This window comes from Helianthus annuus, chromosome 8 (genome assembly GCF_002127325.2).
Source record: "Helianthus annuus cultivar XRQ/B chromosome 8, HanXRQr2.0-SUNRISE, whole genome shotgun sequence".
NCBI lineage: Eukaryota > Viridiplantae > Streptophyta > Magnoliopsida > Asterales > Asteraceae > Helianthus > Helianthus annuus.
The window spans coordinates 103,466,155-103,475,963 of NC_035440.2; positions in this window are offsets into that span (position 1 = coordinate 103,466,155).

Below are 9,809 nucleotides of genomic sequence, written 5' to 3' on the forward strand. Positions count from 1 at the left end.
CATGGTGGTCTACCTTCTTTCAACGCCATTGCATCTTGATTTTCCTCTTCAACGCGGAGTGCATAAGCATGTACCTGTTCAGAAAAATCACACAGGAAAACATCCAAACCATCCTCCTCATACTCATGCGGGTTGCATCCGTCAACTATATCTGCCATGAAACACTCATCAACACCATTAGCATTAGAATTGTTAGTAAAAACATTCAAACGCATTTTTCGATTCCCAAAAGTCATGTCGACCGTACCAAATCTACAATCGATCACGGCATGAGCGGTGCTCAAAAATGGCCGACCCAAAATTACGTTTTGTTGTTGTTTTGGGTCCGCGGACGAGTAGTCCAAGACTAGAAAGTCGACCGGGTAATAAAACTCATCAATTTTTACGATTACATTTTGAACCATACCCCGAGGTAGCTTATGAGACAAATCGGCCAAAACAACCGTTGTCTCCACCCTTGCTAACGGACCAAAATCATATTGGTCATATAAGCCCCCCGGTAAAATGCTCACCCCGGCTCCAAGATCTAGCAACGCCTTAGCCATTTGAAAATTACCAACTTGTATGTTAATCAATGGCGTGCCCAGATCTTGGAGCTTAGGAGGAAGCTCCCCATTCAAAACCGCACTCACTTGCCCGGTTAAGTCCACCCGCTTAGGCACTTTCTTCTTGTTTTGCCTTTTTTGTGTACATAACTCTTTTAAAAATTTGGCATAGGCGGGTACTTGCTTTATTGCATCAAGAAGTGGGAGGTTAATTTTAACTTGTTTAAACATGTCCCACAACTCTTCTTTTTGGGGACCTCTCGATGCAATAAAGTTTTTCTTTCCCGGGTCAAGTAAAGCCGATGGAAAAGGGACTTGACTCGGTTCACCCTCAACTTTTTCACTCTTTTCATTTTCACCCAAACCTGGTTTGTTAACATTTAATTCTTTTGTTTTTACCGGTGAAACATCATCATCACTTTCCATACCCGTAATATCCTCAACTACCCCCTCAACCAATTCAGGTGACAAATTGGCTTTAAACTCTTTTCCACTTCTTAAAACACTAACATGATGAACATTAACATTACCTCGTGACGTACCATGCGAAGGATTTACCTTAGTGTCGCTAGGAAGTTGGCCCTTGTTTTTCTTCAATTCCGCCACGTCGGTTGCTAATTGACCCATTTGGGTTGTTAGTGATTGGATGCTTTTGTCACGAACCTCATCCTTTTGCATTCGAACTTCATCGAGTTGGTTCCGTTTTTGCATCTCCATTTGCATGCTCTTTAGCATCTCCATCATCTCGTTTCCACCCGAAGACCCCCCTTGTTCTTGACCCGTTTGATATTGCTTTTGATAGCCTTGGTTGTTCGCGCCTCGGTATCCACCTTGATTATTGTAGGGTTGGCGTGAACCAAAGTTACCTTGGCTACCTTGAAAATTCGGGTTAGCTTGATTTGAAGGGTTCCCATATCGAAAATTTGGGTAGTTCCTCAACCCAGGGTGGTAGGTATTAGAGTTCATGTTGTTGTAGCTTCTACCGCCCCCTCCTTGACCTTGACCTTGAACCGCATGGACTTCTTCATATTGCCCTTCCACCATCCCTTGGCAATTTTCAGCCGCATGACCTATTTCATTACACAAAGCACAAACATCATAAATTTGGTTAGTAGTTTGAACGTTACCATCATCTATGGCGTGCACTTGAGGTTGGGCAATGGCCGGTCGTGCTCTCCTTGATGCTTGAGCTTTTCTCTTTGATGTAGTTGCCATGCTCTCCAAGAACTCCCAATCATCGTTCTCATAATTTGTACCAAAAGTCCCACCGGTAATGGACATTAAATCACGAGCATCTTCGGCACTCAACCCCTCGTGGAAGGCATTCATCAACTCCCACAATTCAATTCCATGGTGAGGGCAATTCTTTATCATCATATTGAATCGTTCAAATGCCTCGTGAAACATCTCACCATGTTGTTGTTGGAAGCTTCTCAACCCCTTCTTGCATCGTTGGTCTTTTGGGCGGTGTAAAACTCATCCAAGAAAGTTTGTTGCATCTCCCCCCATGTATATATGGATGCCGAAGGCAATGTGTAGAACCATTTTTTCGCCTTATCTTCCAAAGAAAATTGGAACAATACCAACTTAATATCGTCAGCCGAGAACCCTTGACTCCCAAGAGTGTTACAAATCGAGTCATAAGCTTCCAAATGAAAGTAAGGCTCCTCTGTTGCTAACCCCTTGTATTTTGGTAAACTTTGCAAAGAGTTGGTCCTCACTTCAAATGTCCTCCCTTGATCATTATGAGGAATGACTACCGGTGAAGGGTTTTGAGTGATTACCGGCCTAAAATGTGCTTCGATGCCCCTCACATTTTCTCTAAGGTGCCTCCTTGGTACACCGAACCTACCTCTTGGAGGAATAGGACCCATTGGCCTTGGTACTTGCCCTTGTGGTGCAATTGGTTGTTGAAACTGTTGTTGTCGCATCAGTGGGCGTTGAGGTGGTCTTTGAAATTGTGGTTGTACATTTTGCGGCCGGACTTGTTGCAATGGGATAGGATGTTGCATTGGTGGCCCTTGTGGTCTTGGCCGAATGTGTTGTGGTATGAGTTGTTGTTGTTGTGGCATTCCACCGACACTTGCCATCCCTTAAGATTGACTTTGCACATATCCAAATTCTCCTTGATTGCCATAAACCCCGTAAGCATACCCATCTTCATCATACCCCTCAATCTCCTCAAATCCTTCATCATACCCATCTCCTTGAATTCCTGACGATTGCCCAAATGGAAGGGTTGAATATTGAAAACCCGCTTGGTTCGATGGTCTGAATGTTGAAGTAGCATGGACAATGGTCGAAATTGGTGCTATGGTATGACTTGAATATGACGGACCCGCACCCGGAAAGAAATGGGATAATGGTGGTATAGTAGTGGAAGGGTTAAAGATAATGGTTGGTTCTTCTTGAGTAGTAATGGGTTGTGTGGTGTTGGTTGGCGTAGTGTCATGAGGTGGAGTGGGAATTGTAGTGGAATTTGGTATGGTTGTGTTTGGTGATGGTTGTGTGGAAGTAGGTATAAATGATGAGGTCGTTTGACCGTTGTAGGTGGAATTTGTGAATCAACCATGATGTTTCTTGGTGTAATTGGTGAAGTGGGTGAACCAATGATTCGGTTTTCTCGTAGTAAAACCCTATTTTGCCTTAGCGTTCTTTCGATTTCCGGATCAAATGACAATGGTGACGCTTTGTGAGAGCCTCTAGTATGCATGCACCTGTAGAACCTGCACACTAAACACACCAGTGTAAACCCGAAAATAACAAAGCAAAACTAACAAACTTACACACGTTGCGCACTACTCCCCGGCAACGGCGCCAAAATTTGACGTGATTGTCGTGGTACACGCAAATTTAATCCCAATAACAACTATAGATAGTGGTAAAGGGTATCGAACTCAGGGAGTATGTGGAAAGTGTGTTAATTTAATAGCTTTGCGAATTAACTACAATTAACCTAATTTGCAGAAAATAAAGTTCAATGATTTGGATTATTGTTTTAGAAAAACTAAATTAATAACTAATTTCAAATAGAAGTTGATTGTTTAACAGATTATGAGAGCAATGACCATCTTAGGATTCAGTTTCCTTTAACAATTGTGTGAAACTTCAACTAGAAAGAGTTACATAGACATAACTCGTACATACATAATCGAAGTGATATAAGGGAACAAAGTACTCGGATTTATAAATGCGAGGTTGTTTCCCGATGATCAATTAATCAACAACCAACCCTAACCCTTCCCGTGATATCTCGATTGCCAACGGCACCAAGAACGTACGATCAAGACTAGAAATTGCACTATCGATTAACAAGCTACAAACAATTATGCATATACCATGATATTCAAGCAACGCAAGTTATCATTCTAGAAATTCAGAAATAAACACACAAAAGTTCAAGATAAACCTTCACCTAAGATGATCACCGAGAGTTTTAGCCACACATAGCTTGGTGATTCATCATAACAAGTAGTTCAATGTTCATACAAATCGAAATCACAAACCGAATGTTAGAAATTGTTCCAAGCCAAGCAAAATCACCCAAAATCGCCCCTATGCTGTTCTCCAATCGACCAATGATGAGAATACATGAAAAGACATCATAAAACTGCATAAATGATGGCAGTTACACTTTTCACGCAGCCGCCGTAAGTTACGGTGGACATGATATTGTTAAGGCAGGACTCTACTGGTTTTCGGCAAGAATCGGGTGGAAATCAGGTCCACCGTAAATTACGGTAGGGCCGTAATTTACGGTGGAAAGCTGATTTTTCTTCTTTGTTTCATCTTTTGCTCCACACTCGACCCGTTCAACTCCGAACCCTCTAAAGCTGCATTTTATCCTCTTTAAACTCCTGAACCGCACCTGAAACATAAGCAATCGTAGTTATCTAATTCCAGATAATTACACAATTAAATGAGGGATAAACTTGTCTTTTAACATCATAAAGGGTTGTCCAATGGACCACCCGTCACATCCACACACTTAACCGTTGCTTGTCCCAAGCAACTCATCAAATCAATTTCAATACAAGTGATCAATTTAAACCAAGCAAAAACATGCAATCCTTTTACTAATCCCTTTTTAACACCCAAAACAATACACCCCTCTCTAAATCTCTCCTCTCGGCTACAAGTCAACACTAGCAATGATACGCTAGATACACAAAAGGCAAACGGGTGGTTGCACCATTATAAGCTTGTACCTAAATCGATCCTCCTCCTACAAGTGCTAAACATGAATGCACATCAAAGGGAATTTCAAGGTTGTAACGTGGCTAGGTGTATGGGATAAACATGAAACATAAGCAACCGTAGTTATCTAATTCCAGATAATTACACAAGTGCTAAACATGAATGCACATCCTCCTCCTCCTCTAAAGCTGCATTTTATCCTCTTTAAGCTCCCGAACCGCACCTGAAACATAAGCAACCGTAGTTATCTAATTCCAGATAATTACACAATTAAATGAGGGATAAACTTGTCTTTTAACATCATAAAGGGTTGTCCAATGGACCACCCATCAACATCTACCTAAAAGAAGTGGTATCAAGGCACGGAGTGCCAACCTCCATCATTTCTGATCGTGACGCTCGTTTTACCTCTGAAGTATGGCAAGCTATGCATAAGTCTTTTGGCTCACGATTAGACATGAGCACCGCTTATCATCTACAGACAGATGGGCAATCTGAACGCACCATTCAGACTCTCGAAGACATGCTTAGGGCATGCGTGATCGACTTCGGCAACGGCTGGGAAAAGCATCTCCCGTTAGTGGAATTTTCGTATAACAACAGCTACCACACCAGCATCCAGGCCGCTCCGTTTGAGGCATTGTACGGACGTAAATGCCGATTACCTCTTGTTGGGCAGAAGTTGGTGACAGTCAAATCACTGGCCCAGAACTAGTAGTAGATACAACAGAAAAGATTGCTCAGATACGACAGCGAATGGCGGCAGCTCGTGACCGTCAGAAAAGCTATGCCGATAAGCAAAGAAAACCACTCGAGTTCCAGGTTGGGGATCGAGTGCTACTCAAAGTCTCACCTTGGAAAGGTGTAGTTCGTTTTGGCAAACGAGGCAAACTCAATCCGCGTTACGTCGGGCCATTCGAGATCATTGAGAAAATTGGCAAAGTCACTTACAGGCTGAACCTACCTAAAGAACTCAGTGGAGTTCACAAAGTATTCCATGTGTCGAATCTGAAGAAGTGTCTGTCAGATGAGACCCTCATAGTTCCTCTCAAAGAGCTCACAATCGACGACAAGTTGTGATTCGTTGAGGAACCAGTAAAGATTACGGATCAAGACGTTAAGATTCTCAAGCACACCAGAATACCTCTCGTCCGAGTTCGTTGGAATTCCCGTCGTGGCCCAGAGTATACCTGGGAACGAGAAGACCAAATGAAACTCAAGTATCCCCAGTTGTTTAAGAAAAGTGCAAACACTACTGAGATTGAAGCTACTGCAGAATTTCGGGACGAAATTCCAAATCAACAGGGGGATGATGTGACACCCCAGGAAAACCAGGAAACCAACGCAACTTAACTAGCTTCCTCAGTAACCACGTGCTAAATTTCGGGACGAAATTTTCTTAACAAGGGGAGAATGTGACAACCCTCAAATTTACATGTAACCGTACAGTTTATTAATGAAAATTAAAGTGTTTGATGACTGTGCTGAATCATTTAACTGCTTCTGATATATGTGTTATACTTACATGTACTTGTTAATATACTAATAGTGTACAGAAAGGTCACTAAATAGTCCGTTATATTTTCCTGAGTGTTGAAAATTAAAAACGTTACAAAAATATATATATAGGACGCTTTACGAATTAATTAAGCACTGTAACGGAACAGTATCGGACCGAACAGCGGACTTTACCCGGAACACCAAAATAATGCTAGAAGCATTGTTTTTATTTTCTGAACCAGTTATGGTCCCCCAGCACCATAACACCCCTTGTAACATGATAACACGTTAAAGTCCCAATACTGTACTAGAAAACTAATTAGATTACTTACACTACCATGGGAATTTACACTTTACCCCCCCCCCCCCATTACATGTGGACGGCCCAAGGTAGTGGCCCCCACCAAAATCCTCCATAATCTTCCTAAGATTACTTAATCTTTTCTTGGATTGAGTAAGATCATGATCTAGATTTGATTATGTACTACAAGAAACACATGACAACTAATTGGTGCAAAAATTGCACATAGACCCCTCCCCCATAGGCATGAAATCGGCTCACATGGCCTATTTCAAGACCTTCACTTGATTCTACAAGATTTGTGGAGATTGTGTAAGGATATGCTATGTACCTTGGTAGAAATAGGACCCAAGGGTTAAAAACTCATTGGAAATTATAAGTATGAACCTCTAGGTCATAACACACACATTTCACTCAACACCCCTCTTCCCCTCACTCTCTTGCTCTCAGCTCAAACAAGCAGCCCCATCACCACCATCTTCAACACTCAATCATCCATTCCAAGCTTGCACAAAGGTGCTACGGGTCATACAACGAAGCTCGGTGTGTTCGGAAGTTGAAGGACCTCTCTCGTTTCCTTTTAACCACCACTTTTCCACACTTAAACTTCCCTAGCCTTGTGCTAGTAGTAAGTTTCTTAAATCTTCATATTGTTCATGTATTTTATGGTTAATAGATGATTAATGGTTAAAAACTTATGAAACTCTAAAAGAACTTACACTAGTCTTGGATAAAAGATAGGTGTGTAAATCACGTAGATCTTGTGTGATTATGATTATTGGTGGATTATTGGATGTTTTGCTGATTAATATTGATGTGTGATGTTGTTGTGATCACTAAACATGATTAACGGAATCAATCGAACACAAGTTAGTAAGTTGGAAAGTGAAAACAGAATCTGTCCCGGTTTTACAGCCAACTTCAGTTGGCTGTAAACAGGTCATAAACTCAACGAAAAACTGATATTTTGAGTCTAAAATGTGATATTAGGAAATACGGTTCTAATGGCACCGGAATCATAATTTTTGGACTCCGTTTACTATTTTTAAAGTGTCATTTCGTAACAGCAGCTAGAGCTGCATTTTTCTGCAGAAAATTGGCGATATGTTTTCAGTCATAACTTGAGTTCTGTGTCGGATCAGCCCATGAAATCTGTACAGTAGATGGACACTGATGTCGTAGTAATTGTCCCACTGGAATTTCGTCAATCCAACTTACAATGAATTTTTAGTGAATTATTCAGTGGGCTGCAGTCAGAAAATAATAAATCTGAGTGCAGACCGGAAAATGATTTTTAGTAAAATATTGGTGATGGATTAGATCCCGAGATTTTTACACAATAATATTTGGGTCGTTTAGCATCTTCTATAAAAAGTTGGGAATTTTTGAAATAAGATAACTATTTTATTAAAATGCTCGAAAACAGCCCAGTTTCGGATAATTAAGTTAAAACCACATAAGTAGTGATTTGCGTGTCTAAATGTCGAATATGTTATCTGTGAATGATCTAACATGTTATGTGTCGATAAAAGTGTTATGTGCAATGTCGTATGTTTATTTGTGAATGGGAATGGATGAGGAGTTTATATGGGCATAAACCGTTAAAGTAATGCATGTTATGTGATAGATACGTGTAGGAACTTTGTGCTCTATTTGAAAACCACTAAATGATTAACTGGTAATTATATTAGGACGTGATTGATCGACTCTGACTGTTAGCTATATTTGAGAATCTAACCGAGCAAACCGAGGTGAGTTCACACACTTTCTAAGGCATGGGATTCCCGGTGGTTTGGGAATGGGTTAAAGAACTTAAAATTGAATCTACATATCCTCCTTGGGTAGGATATGTACGGCCATCCTCCTTGGGTAGGATGCCAATATTATTCCTGCGTATTCTCCTTGGGTAGAACTACGTACGTTCGTCCCCCTTGGGTAGGACAACAACTTTAAAACTTACTAGACAAAACTCTATCATAAGTCCCTCATTTTATATCGACTTAATCGCTGAGGCCAATGGCGAGCGGGTCATTAGTTAATAGCGCTATTAGGTTTAACAAACCTCACACCGTGCCAGTCGGGCGGGCGTGTACTAATGGACTATGGCAAACCATCAGTGATGATAGACACTGATGTAGGGCACAACTTACTTGCGTAGTAGTCGATATCATATGGTCTAGTGGTTCACATGGGGAAGCCCCCACTAATCATGAACAGGGTATGGGTAATAAAGAATGAACTGGTTAAAACTTTCTTTCAACTAAGGGGTAACCCCCACGGCAATTACGCCAACGAAAGACAAACCACGTTTTCGGAAAACAACTTAAAAACTAAACAACCAAACGTGAACTCACTCAACTTTGTTGTTGACTCGTTGTTACATACCTTACAGGTCGTTAAATGCTTGGAGCTTGCACGAGGAAGGAGTCGTTGTGGGATACGGACTGTCGTGTTCCGTAATAAACACTTAATCCTTATGAACTTATTAAACTTGCGTTTTGAACTTTAACTTATAAACTATGGACTTATGCTTTTGGATTTACGTTTATGCTTCCGCTGTTTAAACTAAACTTAGTTAACTAGCTTTGGTCATCAATCGTATTGTGGTTGGTTTTAATTACTTAAATACGTCGTTCAGTATGATTGGTGGCTCGATCCTGGTCACGTCACGCCTCCAAGCGGTGGTACTCCGCAGGGTGGATTTTGGGGTGTGACACATAGTGTCAAGAACAAGTATCATGTTTGTAAGATGATTATTTTTGCTCGTATGTCTATTTTCATGTCCTTAGACTTCAAATCCTTAAACCCTAATGTGAACATCCCTTAAAACTCCAAATCGAACACAATCAATCTTCTAGTCTCGACAACTTCGTCACATCGGATAATCGGAAAGCATATGCAATTTTGTGAGTATACTCGAACCCATTTTTTACTTTTAAACACTTTTGGGTGCAACATGTATTCTTTATAAACACACGAACAATTGAAACTATTTGAATCACTCTCTATCCATGTTAAACATGATACTATATGATGCTTATTAATCTCGTATGTTATGTAAACTTTTCGTGTCTATATGCTCATTAACTTCGTACAAGCCTACCTTAACAATTATAGCACTATAGGAGTAATGCACCGCCCACTAGTCTTGGGGTATTGTTAAGCTAAACATGTTACCTCCCGTTATGCTTTGGGATAGGCTATTTTAACGCATTGGATTCTTGGGTTTGAACATATACTTGACACCGTTTCAACATACTAGTAAC